The following is a 15,638-nucleotide window of genomic DNA, read 5'->3' on the forward strand; positions in this document are numbered from 1 at the left end:
GGTTTCAAGACTCAGCCTTGAGGACAAGGCTGATTTTGAAGACGGCGGTATTGTTATGGAACTGTTATTAGTGGGCCTAGATCCAAATAGCCCAAGATGTCTTTGAAGTGTCCAGATGGTGGGCCTAGATGTCTTTGAACAGTCGAGAAAGAAGGCAATAGATAAAGGCACCAGGAGGGAGTTATTTTGCTCATTCAATTATTGCTCTTATTTTGTAACTAGCCTTTGTTAGGGGATACTAGCATTTCTGCTAGGGTTTACAGAGCTTGCACTGGGAAAATATTTCCATTCCTTTTGCAATATAAATTGAGTTCTTAATTTGTGGTCGTAACAGTTTCCCCCTATCTCTACATGATCGGTTCTGAGTGTTGAAGAAAAGACTCACTCCTTTGATCAAGAAGAGGCAACCGGTAAGACATATAAAATGGATGGTATCGTGAATCAGAAAGGGAGGGAAGCTCATTATATTCTTCACACGGCAAGACACTGAATAACAAGATCAAATGGGCTAAAGAAGATAGATTGTTTGTAGAAATCCAATCTGTAAACCTGCTGATTGTGAATCTTGTACTTGTCCCGTCTTTGGAATAAGAAAGGCTCCGGTGGATGTAAGCCACATTGGCTGAACCATGGAAATGATATGTTCATATTAATTTGAGTTCTTGCGATTGCACTTCTGTCAGTTTAGATTCCAAGAGATTTGTTTGGAAATACATGGAGAAAATCATGGGTTAATAAGATACCTCTGTTGCTACGAGGCTTTTGGTAAATTCCAAAGCAAATCCATGCGTGGTTAGACCCAAGTGGACAATATCATACCACATGCGAGTTTCATTGCTCAACAAGATTAAAGTGCTCGAATAATTTTCTGTATAGAAGAAGCTCAAATCGGGAGTTGAACCATTAAATCTTGGATACAACAGTGAATTCTTGAATTATAAAACTCGAGCTCTAACAAGAAATATATAATATATACATATATAGGATCTTGATCTCTTGCACACAATTGTGCCGGGATACTTGGGCGCCAGTTTAAAATTAAGAAGGAAGCTTGTTAGACTTGAGAATACGCTTATGACAAGCAAGGAGAAACAAATTGGCTGCCGAGAGGAGCAAAATTTTTTGGAGCCAATATACTCTACTGCTGACCACTCTCAGCCGATTCCGCCCTTTTCCAGATGTTAGGCTGATCGAAGACCTTGTTCTTGACACATATTTAAAGTTTTTTTTGCAGATTTCGAGGATTACTTCCCTGAACGAATGGCGATGGCTTGGCATATCAATCCAGATCTGGAATTTTGGATGAGAAATGATGATGGCTTTGTCCAGATTCAATCTCACAGGCAAGAGAGGCCGGCTGTTCGAGGGAGTTCTAAACGCCCACCTTTACCTGAATGATGCTGAGTTTTCTGCGAGAACGCCTATGGATGGACTTGGGAAAATTGCCTGAAAATATTTCGTCTCTAGGGAAACCGTTACAAAATATAAACAAAATATTATATTAAAAGAGAAAAAAAATTCTATTGGTTTTATTCAACTAAGCACGTTTTTAACAACAATATTTGTAACTCAAAGTCTTCGATGATCGTAGATTTTTAGCAATTTCTCTTTCAATAAATATCATCAGTGAATCCGAGAGAAAAACATCCTCAATTTTGCTTAAAAGCATAATTTTGACACAACTGAGAATGACGGTCCTATAATAGCTCTAGAAATTAGAATATAAAGCACAAGCATTCTAGAAACATGGTCATAGATAGCAACTATTTTAGTCTTTACCAACCATTGACACAACTTGGAATGTGCATGATTTAGGTAGTGTTTGGGAGAGCTTCTAAGAAGCACTTCTCAGTTTTTTCTTCACAAACACTACCTTAGTATATTATTATTATTATTATTATTATTATTATTTGTTTGGTAAGTGCTTCCTAGAAGCACTCTCAAACACTACCTTAGTATATTATTATTATTATTATTATTATTATTATTATTATTATTATTATTATTTGTTTGATGTCTTTCCACATGAAAAGTCTCGAATGTTGCGCAAAAAATCTCGAACATTTAAATATTCTGTACATTTAGTTTTAGTTTTGACCAATGATTGATTAATGTTATTTCAAGTTTACATTAAATAAAATTTTGAATAATTTCTTATTCAATTCGATATTGAATCAGAATTAATTTTGTTAATCATGAATCCGGTATTTCCGGGTGGTACAAGTATATGTATGAAGAATTAACAAGCACAAAAAGGGACCAAAATCAAAATCTATCAGATGACAAAAGAAGGATTAGTTTTATGTTTTCTTAATCTCATGTCAACTCTTTTTCAATATTTATGAGCTTTGTTTCTCAACTGACTTCATGCATGGTTCACTAAAAGAACAATATTTTCTTTTCTTTTTTTTTGTTGGAAACAGATTCCTCAAAGGATAGGATTTGGCAGGCGTCCTCAAACCTTCCCTGGCAAAGTTACCCTATCTGAAAACAATGTATACACAAATAAAAATGTAATATTTTCACTCAATATACTGATTGTATTTTTCATTTCTAATAAAGTTATAATATGATGGTTGCAGAGATCTTACACGCAACTACCTAAGTGGTACTATACCTCCTCAATGGGCATATACAAATACAAAACTGGAAAACATGTGAGCTTCATGAGCAGCTTAACATCCACATTACTGATACCATCACAATTTTAGGTTTCATTGAAAGTAAAGAGTTCTGCAGATATCTTCTTGCGAATCGCTTATCTGGACCCATACCCAAGTACTTGGGAAATATTACTACACTTGTATATTTGTGAGTAGACTACTCTCTGTCTCACCAGATGTTTGTTTTGATAACAGATGAACTTTTATGTAATGGTGGTTTAATTATGAAGGATATTGAGTTTTCAGGAGCTTGGAGTGCAACTAGTTTAATGGGACTATTCCATCACAGTTGGGGAAACTGATCAACTTGCGGAACCTGTTAGACTTTTTTTGTTAGTGCTATCTATTAACTGTTTAAAATTTGAGTTTTGATTTCTTATTTTTGGTTGATGCAGCATTCAAAGTGACAATAATCTCACAGGTGCATTACCTAAAGAACTAAATAATCTTAAGAAGTTGGAAGAACTGTAAGTTGGGAATTAACTTTCTACATGAATTTTTAAGAATTAAATTTGAACACAAATATTGGACGAAACACTTGTAAGCTATAGCCGGCGTTAATAGTGCAACTCAAATCTTTTAAATGGTGTAGTAGCCTGATAGGGTCGGTTTTGTTGGGGGGGGGGGGTTTCTCTGATAGTCGACTGCTTTCACGAAATAATAAATTGGGGTGTACTGTAGCAGTTGACCCCTGATTCTTCAAGATTATGTTCAGCTGAGGTTGGTCAACTGAACTGTTTTCCTTCTCGTGTGTCGATGTCAATTGACAAACAAGTGTCATGTGCGGAATTATGTCAACTAACAGATTAAAACTGAGATCATAATGACTTAGTGATTGTGTGAGAGTGATCGACTGAAATTTAAGTGCACAAGAATTTGTTTTTGGATGTTTGGAGATTTTAAATATTCCTACTTCACCCCTTCTTCCACATCGGAAGGATTCACTCTAGAAGACTTTGACTATTACAACCAGTGTTGTAAATGGCGGGAGGCGGTGGCGGGGCGGTCCGTGATCGCCTACCACCTCAGCTGCCTAGGCGGCGCTTAGGCGGTTGAATTTTTTTTTAAAGCATATTCTATGGGTAATCATATATAGTCAATGTCATGCAATGTAATAAAAAATAGTCATAATTTTTCAAGGTGCAAAAGCTTCATAAATATAATATCATCTATACAAGGTGCAAAAATGAAAAACGTACAAAACGAAGGTGACTAGTGTTTTTGTAATAAGTCAATAACTAGGGTTTTAAAATGGGTAGACTTTGACTAGGTTTTTAAAATTTATTGACTTTTAACTAGAATTTTAAAATTAGTTGACTCTTGACTTTTAACCGAATTTAAAAATGTGTTGACCGCCTTGGCCGCCTCGCCGCCTGCCGGACAACTTGGGTCGCCTTAAAAGGCCGCCTCATGCCAAGGCGTGGCGGTCGAGGGTCACCTACCGCCTAGGAGATGCCTAGGCGGTCGCCTCGACCGTCATTTAGAACACTGATTACAACACTTTGCAACAACCCATTCCAAGACTAGAACTTCCACACAATCGCCTATCCCAGAACTCCTAGATTCAAGAACTCAGCCCTCGATTGATTCTTGTTACAACGAGGTTTGCAGTACTTCGACTGATAAATCACATATACAATACTTGTATTACAACTCAACACTTAGCACAAAAATGATCCTCACTGATCTTATACGCGATATGTGTGCTTATGTTCTTCGGCTCTTTGAGATATTCTTTGAAGTAAGCTTGAAGTCCCTCGACTGAACGTGTGTATGTAAACTGAAAGTGTCCAGTTTATCTCTTGATAATTTGAATATGTGCGCGAGAGTTTTTCTAAGAAGTCGGATATTCTTCAAGAGCCTCTTGATGTGTATTTATACTTGGCGGGCAACGGCTCTTTCAAATTCAAATTGGAGCCGTTAGCTTGTCTTTTCCGTATACAATTTTTGGCATGATAGTACGCTGTTGTGTTTTGCTTTTGCGGCGTCAGGTCTGTACTGTTGTTCTTATCCACAGTAGTTAAACTGATGCAGCATTTGCTGTTTGTGATTATGCAATCTCCTAGGCAGTTTCAATCGAGCATTTGTTTATCTTTGACATTTCAGTTTGGCTCTTCTGAAGCAGTGTCTTTAGCTTGAGCAGTTTGGCTTTTGAGAAACTGATTCAGTTTAGATCCCTAAACTGAATGCAGTTTACCTCAAGTCTTTTGTTGAGCTTTGGTCAACGGTTAACTCAGTTGATGTCTGCATTTTAGCTGTGAAACTCATTCAGATGAAATCTTTCGTTTTGAGTGCTGGACGAGATCAGTTGACCTATGATGTTCACTTAGTTTTGTCAATTATCAAAACCTCTAATGTTCCAACATAGCCCAAAGTTCACGATTCGATCATGCAATTATTGCACTCAACAAAGGGTTTTTTTTTAAAAAAAATATGAGATTCTGTTTTTTACATTTTTGAATTTGTGCGGTCAATGCAGTAGGCTAAACAACAATCACTTCACTGGAAGAATACCTAGTTTTTACAGCTTGACAAGCCTCAACAAATTGTAAGTTCTAGACAGGGTTCTTATTTCCACAAAGAATATATACAATATGTTTACTGTTTCCTTACTCGATACGTGCTGCGACAGGGAGATACAGGCCAGTGGTTTTCAAGCACCGATACCTTCCAGCATTTCAAACATGAAACATTTAACAGTCCTGTGAATTAAATTCTTCTCCAATCACCTTCAGTTAGATTATAATTTTTATTCTTTTATGTGATAATCTCGGGGCTAATTGCATTCACACCCCCTGTGAAAAGTCTAAAAGGCATAAAACACCCTGTGTAAAATTAATAGTATGTTAGACCCTATGTTTTAAAAAAATTAGCATAAAAACCCCTATGAGAGGGTATAAATGTGCCCGAATTTATATAACATAGGGGTGAAATGTGCTATATTTTAAAAAAATGAGGGATGCATTAGCCTATTAATATTTTTTAAGAAGTTTTATGCCTTTTAGACTTTTCACAGGGGGTGTGAATGCAATTAGCCCGATAATCTCGTGTATATTTACAGTGGTATTTCCTGCAGAAAGATCAGCGACGTGAATGGAGGTGCTTCAGATTTTCCAATGCTGGGAGACATGACAAACATAAGCAGACTGTGAGTGAAAGTCGTTGCAACCACTATGGACTCTATGTTTTGATGTTTTTCATTCTCAAGAAAAATTGTATCAAATATCTTTGGTTTGCAGGATATTAAGGAGATGCAACATATCTGGGAGAATACCGAGTTACATTGCAAATATGACTGATTTGCAGATGTTGTAGTACTCTATGATTCTCGTTCATTCTTCTTTCTTTTTTAAAAAAAGGGTTGATTGTTTATCTGTCACATGTTATAGGAAGTTGCGTACAGATTTTCATCAAATTAGTTTCTCCGGTTTTTACATCTTAATTCCAGAAATTCAATTTCTTTTTGCTTTATTTTTCATATCAACTTGAGAAATTTTAAAGTATTTTCTTATTCCAGCTGGAGGAAGAAAAACCGAAAAGCCTAAACATGCTATCAAGAATTTTTGCTTATGTTCTTTTAATGCATTATATTCCGAGCTAGATTATCCTTTTCCATTCATATCTGCTTATATACAATGACAGAAAGTGCTGGAATATGGGGAAGAAGCAAAAAATGGAAACCTTGAACTTCTTTAGGTGTAAAATTGAGTCAAGACGGCAACTTTATTAGTAAAGTATTTATATTTGTATAAATTCATATGCTCTTCCATTTTCTTTGTGCTCATTGTTTTGCTTTATATTTGTATCATCAAAATTATTCACTGCTCTATTTTATTCTTACATCTGATGCTGATTATAGGTGTCCTGCTATTTATTGGCAGGGACCTGAGTTTCAACAACTTGGAAGGGGGGATTCCAAATCTTGAAGGCCTTAAAAAACTAGAGTTCATGTAACGACACACGCCTTGTGCTCTTTTCATCTCTGTTGTGGGAGACATTGATCTTTAAAATACTCTCACAACTAACATGAGATTCTACATGGATATATGCTATTTTTCTTGATAAATAATATGCAAATAGTGGAGAGTTGTGTGGCTGCTTTATTTTTCATTATTTACTTATTATTTATGTATGTTAATTTGCTTTATTGTTTATGGAATAGATTCATAAATTTGAGTATGTTTGATTTTGTGTCCCTCGTTAGGTATTTTACGGGAAATCATCTTTCGGGAAAAATTCTAGATTGGATCAAAGGATCTAAAAGGTATGTCAATTTTATGTTTTTTTTAAATCCCTTCAATTAATAGACTAGACATGTGTGGTAACATGCATTTGCATACTGAGCAAAACTATTGATATGTGAAACAATCATGTTCCATTCAACATCTAGTTGATTGAACCTAACTTCTTTACCACCACCTTCATTAAATCTAACATTTTCTGGATGAATCCGAGTCAAAACAACAATTAAAAAAAACCAGTACAATAATAAACAATTGAGAGCATGCCTAGTGGATAAGCCGTCAAAAGATTTGGAAGTGACAGTGGCCCCAATCAGGATCTAGTACTAATCACTTGTTAAGCATGAAATTAATTAAATAATTTAAACACTTTGAGTGCGGAAACAAATAAAACCCATAAATTAATTATACAACCCAATTGAAAACCGTTTGCCAAAAATAAAGCATTAAGAAATAAATTCCAAAACAACCTCTGATAACCGCTGCTTCTAGTCCCTGGTCATCGACTGATCACTGTCCCAACATCTGAGGAAACCTACAAACTGTCTCGTTAAATAGGGTGTCCATAATTAAAGTAGAAATGTGAGTGACAAACGTCCAGTACGTAATGTATGAGTATGCAAGTGTATATACAGTTCATGAAATATGAATACTTTGGTAAACATAGATCAAACATTGCAATCTCATGCTCAAGGTATAGGCGTCTCGCTGTATTCACGCACTGCTCCAAAGATTCATTGGGTACCACACATAGCGACTCTGATATCGGATCTATGGTCTCCAAGATAATCGCACATGTTGCTCTATAGATTCAGTGGGTGTCCCACGACACCCGATCGTACAAGAAACAAGGGTTGAGCGACCCTATTCAACTGGTAACATGATATGCAAATGCCACATATATGTCATGATAATATAAACACACATCATATGACAGATAATAATGCAAAACATAAACATGCAGAGTGCATACTCAATTGGATATCTCAGTCAATACTTACGTACCCCATTATCGGTCTAAGGAATTGCCTACGCTCGGGTCCTAGACAACTTAACCAACAATAAAACATTACTACCTAATCAAGCTATCAAACTTATAGTCTATCCCCATCTATAACTATTACTCACGAATTGTACCTTTGGTTGTTAGCAATTTGGGGAAGATGTCCTGGCCAACTGCTCCTGGCACTGCTGCCAATCCTGGAAGTACTTTGCTACTGAGTTGGCCCAAATATACGGCTTAGAAAACACTAAAATATGGAAAATTTGGAAATTCATACTGAATTATGAAATCTTGTGGCCTGTTTATAGGCTCGGTTCGAATGGTCTGAACCTCCATGCTGCTACATGTCATGCTCATCTTGACACCTAAGGACACCTAACTACGGAGGGTCTGATCCAAGATCTGTTCACTTCGGATGATCCGCACTACTCAAATATGCACGTGCCCAAGTCCTGTTGACACCCAAGTTGTCTTGCTAGCCATACATCTTCGGATGGTCCGAACTTCCTACGGAACGTCCTGTTGGAGATAGGAGATTTAAAACAGTTAGAGTCATGTTTCTGGTTATTATTCTTTAAAGTTGCACTTCCTTTATTTCACAATAATTGGTATATAAACAACGATGTAACAGTAGCAATTCGGTTGAATGAAATTGAGATTCTATCTCGCATATCGGTGTTATTCAATTCTAAACATGGTATCAACAGCCATGTTGATTTTCTGAATCTGATTTAACAATTTTGCGTTCATTCGTTCTTTGTTCGCTCTCAATTTTGCCTTTTGAGTCTTGCTGCAATGGCTGGCCATAACACCAGATGGATGTCACTAATGCCTTTATGCAAGGTGATCTTGACGAAGAATATATATGCTTGTTTCACAAGGCCTTGACAATCAAGGGGAGAACAAGGTATGTAGATTGTGCAAATCCTTGTATGGCCTCAGATAAGCTTCTAGATGATGGAATCAAAAGTTTGCACAAATTCTGGTTGCAGCCAATTTCCAGCAAAATTGACACATGATCAATCTTTGTTTGCGTGCAATAAAGGATCGACCATCACAATTTTATTGGTTTATGTGGATGATATTGTGATAAGAAGCAAACTTGGGTATCAAGAGTCATCTTCATTCCGTGATATATATCAAGGACTTGGTACTTGGAATTTTTTCTGGGTATTGAGGTGGCATGTTCCAACAAAGGTATTTACATGAACCATCTAAAATATGTTTTAAAACTTATATAGGAAGCTGGCTTATCTGTTTCAAGGCTTTTTGATACACCAATGGAACAGAATTTAAAGTTAACAGCTCATGATCTTGATGCTATCATTTCTCAAGTTAAGACAGATGATAAGTTGTTGGATAATCCTACTACATTTCAGAGGTTAGTTGGCAGATTGTTGTACTTAACAGTAACAAGACCGGACATTTGTTTCTTGTTGCTAACTTTAGGCCCATGTATGCATGCTCTGAAGTTATCACACATGGAATCTGCTTTTAGATCCTAAAGTATCTAAAGGGAAGTCCAGGACTTGGAATTTTGATGTCTGCCAAAAGCACATGCGCTTTGACAGCCTACTGTGATTTGGACTGGGCAGCACGTGCAATGAGCAGAAGACTGTGACATGTTAATGTATTAAATTGGGAGATTCATTGATATCTTGGAAGGCCAAGAAACAAAGCACGGTATCGAGATAGTCAGCAGAGGCGGAGTATAGAGCAATGGCAGCAACAACTTGTGAATAATCTGTATATTAGGAGTTTTGGGAGCTTGCAGAGTTAAGAGAGTTAGAATCATGTTTCTGGTTTTATGATATAAAGTCGAATTTCCTTTATTTTACAATAGATAGGTATATAAAGCATTAGGAATTCAGTTGAATGAAAATGAGATTTATATCTCGCATATTGGTGTTCTTCAACTCTTAGCACATCTTAACTTTACTTCAGTGGTTCCGAACTAACTGATACTTAATCACTCTGATTTGCGTTAATGACCATTAAATCTTGTTTTGACATTTAAGTACTCAAAACGGAACTCAGGTCACTACAGAAGTTGTGGATTTGCCCATTGTTGAAAGAGAACCACTAGAACATTGCGTTCCATTGCTTTAAATTCGTAGAGCCATGTATAGAATTGAAAGTTTGTTGCTTTATTAAATTTGATGCTAATGGTACAACTTAGATTTTTTGAATCATTATGCAGCTCAAGCACCACGTTTGATTTATCAAAATCTATGACTGGTGATAATGTCACAACTTTAATATTTTAAATGATACAACATCCCGAGAACCATTTTTTGATCATTTTTCCATCACGGAAACTGTTGTTCCACAACTCTGTACTTATAGATAGATAAGTCCTTTGCATTTTAGCAACTCAATAACTACCAAACAACTACTTCAATTTACAGTGATACAATTTTTGTCCATGACTCGATATGGAATTGAAATAATATATCTATACCACTCCTGCATTTATGTATGATTTATTTTTTTCACTTTTTGTTTCTCATTTACGGGACAAGTATAATTAAGATGTTGCATTGATCCTAAAACAGACGGAAGAGATTTCAAATCACCAATGTCCTTCAATAAGCACTACAAAAACTACACGGAAATTTGCCACGGTTTTTGAAAAACCGTTAAAAGTTTTGCTACGGTTTTCTAAAGCGTTACAAAATGTCACGGTTGTAAATATCGTTGCAAACTTTGTCACGTTTTAAAAAAGCGTTACAAATAGCAACGGTTATAAGAACCGTGTGAAAAATAAAGCCACGGTTTTAATTAAAACTGAAACGACCCTAACTCTATAATAAATAAATATGCGGAAAATTTTTTTTTTTTTTATTCTTACTAAATAAAATATGTACATATATGCCCATACATATATGCACAGAATAAAAATATTTAAAATGAATAAACAATTAAATACTTAAATAAAAATGCATTCTTAAAAATATAATAAATATCTGAGTCAAACATTAATTAAAAATATACTGCATAAGTAAATAAAAGTTTGCATGCACTGAAAAAATTAAATAAATATTCTAGACCCTCAATCACTGAAAATAATAAAAATGTATCATGCTGACAAGAACAATCACATGCATAGCGACTCAGAATATTTCACGGTCACGGGGCCACTGCATGCATGCTCATACGTCCTCGCCTCCGGTGGGTACAATGTCATCCTCAACGTACTCACCTGCACCATACCAGTGTAGTGAGCCTAGAGGCCCAACATGCTAACATAACAAGGGTTTAAAATAATTTAAACCAATTTAATACTAATACATACATATACATGAATGAGCATGCTTAAAAATTACATAACATAACTTACTTAAATAAACATAATACATAACATAATACATAACAATATTGAGCAATTTATTTTCTAACATAGCATGGTTGTATCCGTAGTGTAACCTTAAATCATACATTAAATACTGATCAGCGTGGAAACCTACGTACGTGGCCGGTGACGAATCACCTCTTAAATTGGCAGTAAACTGCCCTTCAATCATATGGGGACGAATCCCCCTTAAATTGTCACACTACTTCAACTTCCAACATAAAATATTTTTATTGCTCAACTTAAACATTAAGTCATGCATAAAATATTATTTCATGAATGCATGTACTTGAATAAAATGTGTGTCCATCATATATATTTAATTAAATTTCTTATTAACATATAAATATTAAAATAACTCAAATGCATAAAAATAATTAAATATATAATCAGGACACATGCAAATTTTCTCATGGATGGTCCTGGACTGCTGGCCCTAACACTCAAGCCCATTAACTTAAAACTGGCCCATTAACATACTTAAGCCCATTAACTTAACTTTAAGCCCAAATAATTAGTCTAAGCCCAATTAAATTAAATAAGCCCATTAAAATTACACTAAGCCCAATAACACTTAAACTGGCCCAATGGGCCCAAAAACCCAAAGACTGGCCCATTAACTTTTATGGGCCCAAAAGCCCATAAAATAAATGGACTAACTTAATTAAAATTTTAAAAGTCCAAATAAAATTATTTGGGAGTCCAAATAATTTTATTTCAATTTATTTGACCCAAAAACACATAAATTTGTAAAATACTTTAAAAATAAAATACTCGAGCCCGGCCCACCAAACTCGGACCCGGACTCACTAACCCGACCCACTACCTAACCGACCCGACCCGGACCACTCAGACCCGACCCAGACCCCTAACCTAGCCCAACCCGATCCCCCCTCTCCCATTGCCTCTCGGCCGTGAGCAGCAGGCCCTCTTGGCCTGCTGCCGGCCGGCTCCGGCCGCCCCTGGCCGGAGCGCCGCCGCCCGGACGTAGCCCACGTCCGGGCGGACCAAACCCAGTCAGGCCCGAACCCCCATGCACCCTGAACCGCCAAGGCCGAGCCTCCTTCCTGCCAACCCTAAACCTGCACCTGTCTTGGCCGAGCTGCTATATTGGCTTCCCTGGGCTCGTTTGGCTCGAGCCATTCGAGCCACTCGAGTCCAGGCCGTCCCCCACCCTCCTAGGACCTTGACCAATAGACCTACCATCCATAGTTAACTCAAAAACGTGGTCATGAACAAGAGGAACAAGGAACAAAGCACATACATACAATACCATTATCGTTTTCTGAAAATCTTTAAAATTTTGATGCATAACACTACACACACGTAAACTAACTGAGATGGTACGAAAATTTTAAGAAGGAATCATGCCTTTCACCGTAGATGACGAGAAGCACGAACGTGGGACGGTTCCGGGACGACGGGATGATGACTCGACTTGAAAACCACAAGAATTGAGGCTATGGAGGTGCTGGAAACTGCTGGAGCGTGGCAATGGAGGCTGAAGAGGATGAGGAATAGTGGATGTGGGCGGCTGATGGTGAAAGCGTGGGGTTGGGGTAGGTTTTTAGTCTAGGTTTTTAAATTAGGTTAATAATTTAGAATAAATAATTAGGTTAGTAATATACAAAATAATATAATTTAAACTCCTCTTAAAAGGTTTAAATCTGACACTAAAAATAAAATCCCGAAATTATAAATTAAGAAAATTTTAAAAATGCTAAAAAGTCAATATTTTGGCTAATTTTGAATAAAATGGACTCCTAAAATTAAATAAAATTAAATACTTAAAATTTTGAGATAATAAAACTCAAAATAATATATTAAGGCTCTAGAAAGGCTCTTAAAATAATTTGGGTGGAAAGTTGTCATCTCGTCCGTCCACGGTCCCGTCTACGCGATTAAATAATAAAAATACTAAAAATCATAAAAATCACTAATTATGGGTTAAATGCTTAAAAATAAATTAAATCATGCATAAATAATTCACATAATTATTTAACCCATAAATCATAAATTTAAATAATTAAATATCCTAATTATGCAGGCGGATTTACGAAATTAAAATACCGGGTGTTACAATTCTCCCCCCCTTAAATTGAATTTCGTCCTCGAAATTAAAGTACTTACCCGAACAACTCCGGGTAGCGAGTCCTCATGTCTGCCTCGGTCTCCCAAGTAGCTTCCTCCTCTGAGTGATTCAGCCACTGGACTCTGACCATCGGTATGACCCGCGTCCTAAGCCTCCGCTCCTCCCTAGCCAAGATCCGTACTGGTCTCTCCTCATACACTAGATCTGGTGGCAACTGTAAGGGTTCGAAATCCAACACATGCGACGGGTTGGAGACATATCTCCGAAGCATGGATACATGGAAAACGTTGTGCACTACCGCTAGCCCTGGAGGTAGAGCTAAACGATAGGCCAACGTGCCAACTCGCTCCAAGATCTCGAATGGCCCTATATATCTCGGATTAAGCTTGCCTCTCCGTCCAAAACGCGCTACTCCCTTCATGGGTGACACCTTCAAGAATACGTGATCACCTACCGCGAACTCCAAATCGCGTCGTCTGGCATCTGCATAACTCTTCTGCCGACTCTGCGCAGTCCTCATCCTATCTCGAATCTGCGTCACGATGTCAGCTGTCTGCTGCACAATCTCTGGACCTAACAAAATCCTCTCACCAACCTCATCCCAATGCACCGGAGATCTGCATCTCCTCCCATAAAGTGCTGCATATGGAGCCATACCTATAGACGACTGAAAGCTGTTGTTATAGGTAAACTCCACTAATGGCAGTCTAGTCTCCCAAGATCCTCGAAAATCAATGACACAAGCTCTCAGAAGATCCTCGAGAACCTGGATCACTCTCTCGGACTGGCCATCTGTCTGGGGATGAAAAGCTGTACTGAACAAAAGTCTAGTCCCCAAAGCTGTGTGCAGACTCTTCCAAAACGCTGAGGTGAACCTCGGATCTCTGTCTGACACGATAGACACTGGTATGCCATGCAGTCTAATAATCTCTCTGATGTAAAGCTCTGCATACTGTGTCAAAGTATAGTTAGTCCTCACCGGCAAGAAATGAGCTGACTTGGTGAGTCTATCCACAATCACCCAAATCGCTGTACACCCTCTGGCACTCCTCGGTAAGCCAACCACAAAGTCCATCGTAATATTCTCCCATTTCCATTCCGGAATAGGGAGAGGTCTAAGAAGTCCCGCTGGACGCTGATGCTCTGCTTTGACTTGCTGACAAGTCAAGCACTCTGACACCACTCTCCCGATGTCACTCTTCATCCCGGGCCACCAATACGTTAACTGTAAGTCTCTGTACATCTTCGTACTTCCGGGGTGAATGGAGTACGGAGATGCGTGAGCCTCTGTCAAAATCTCAGCTCGCAACTGATCGACGTTCGGTACCCACATCCTACCACGGTACTGAACGATGCCATCCTCCACTGTATACAAGAGATTACCTCTAGCCTCATCTCTCTGTCTCCATCGCTGTAACTCCTCATCAGTGGACTGTCCCTCTCTAATCCGATCTCTCAAAACCGGCTGCACCGTCAACACTGACAAGCTCGGTGCATGGCCGCTCGGATAGCACTCCAACCCAAACCTCTGAATCTCGGTCTGTAGTGGTAACTGCACAGTCAAACATGTTACCACTGATGACTTCCGACTCAAAGCATCGGCCACTACATTAGCTTTACCCGGATGGTAGCTAATGTCACAATCATAGTCCTTCACCAACTCCAACCATCTGCGCTGTCTCATGTTCAACTCCTTCTGTGTGAAGAAGTACTTGAGACTCTTGTGATCGGTGAAAATCTTGCACTTCTCGCCGTAAAGATAGTGCCTCCAGATTTTCAAAGCGAAAACCACTGCTGCCAACTCCAAGTCATGCGTCGGGTAGTTCTGCTCATGAATCTTCAACTGTCTCGACGCATACGCAATAACCTTACCACACTGCATAAGCACTGCGCCTAAACCAAGTTTAGATGCGTCGGTGTAAACCACTAACTCCTCATGTGGTACTGTCATCGCTAACACTGGTGCTGTAGTGAGTGCTTCCTTCAGCTGATCGAAGCTCCTCTGACAGTCTGAACTCCATATAAACTTCGCATTCTTCTTGGTCAAGGAAGTCAAGGGTACTGCAATAGAGGAAAAACCCTTGATGAACTTCCTGTAGTATCCGGCCAAACCCAAGAAACTGCGAATCTCTGAAGCATTCTTCGGAATGCCCCAATTCTGCACTGCCTCTACCTTAGACTGATCGACTGCAACTCCATCTCTCGAAATAATGTGGCCAAGAAATGCCACCTGCTCAAGCCAAAACTCGCACTTGCTGAACTTGGCATACAACCGATGCTCCCTCAA

The 15,638-nt window shown here is 38.1% G+C and overlaps 1 pseudogene; it reads left to right on the top strand.

Moving 5' to 3' along the window:
- LOC140890325 (uncharacterized) overlaps positions 1-15,638 on the top strand; it is a 49,165-nt pseudogene that overhangs the window by 12,453 nt on the left and 21,074 nt on the right.

This window comes from Henckelia pumila, chromosome 3, assembly GCF_033568475.1.
Source record: "Henckelia pumila isolate YLH828 chromosome 3, ASM3356847v2, whole genome shotgun sequence".
Taxonomy (NCBI): Eukaryota; Viridiplantae; Streptophyta; class Magnoliopsida; order Lamiales; family Gesneriaceae; genus Henckelia; species Henckelia pumila.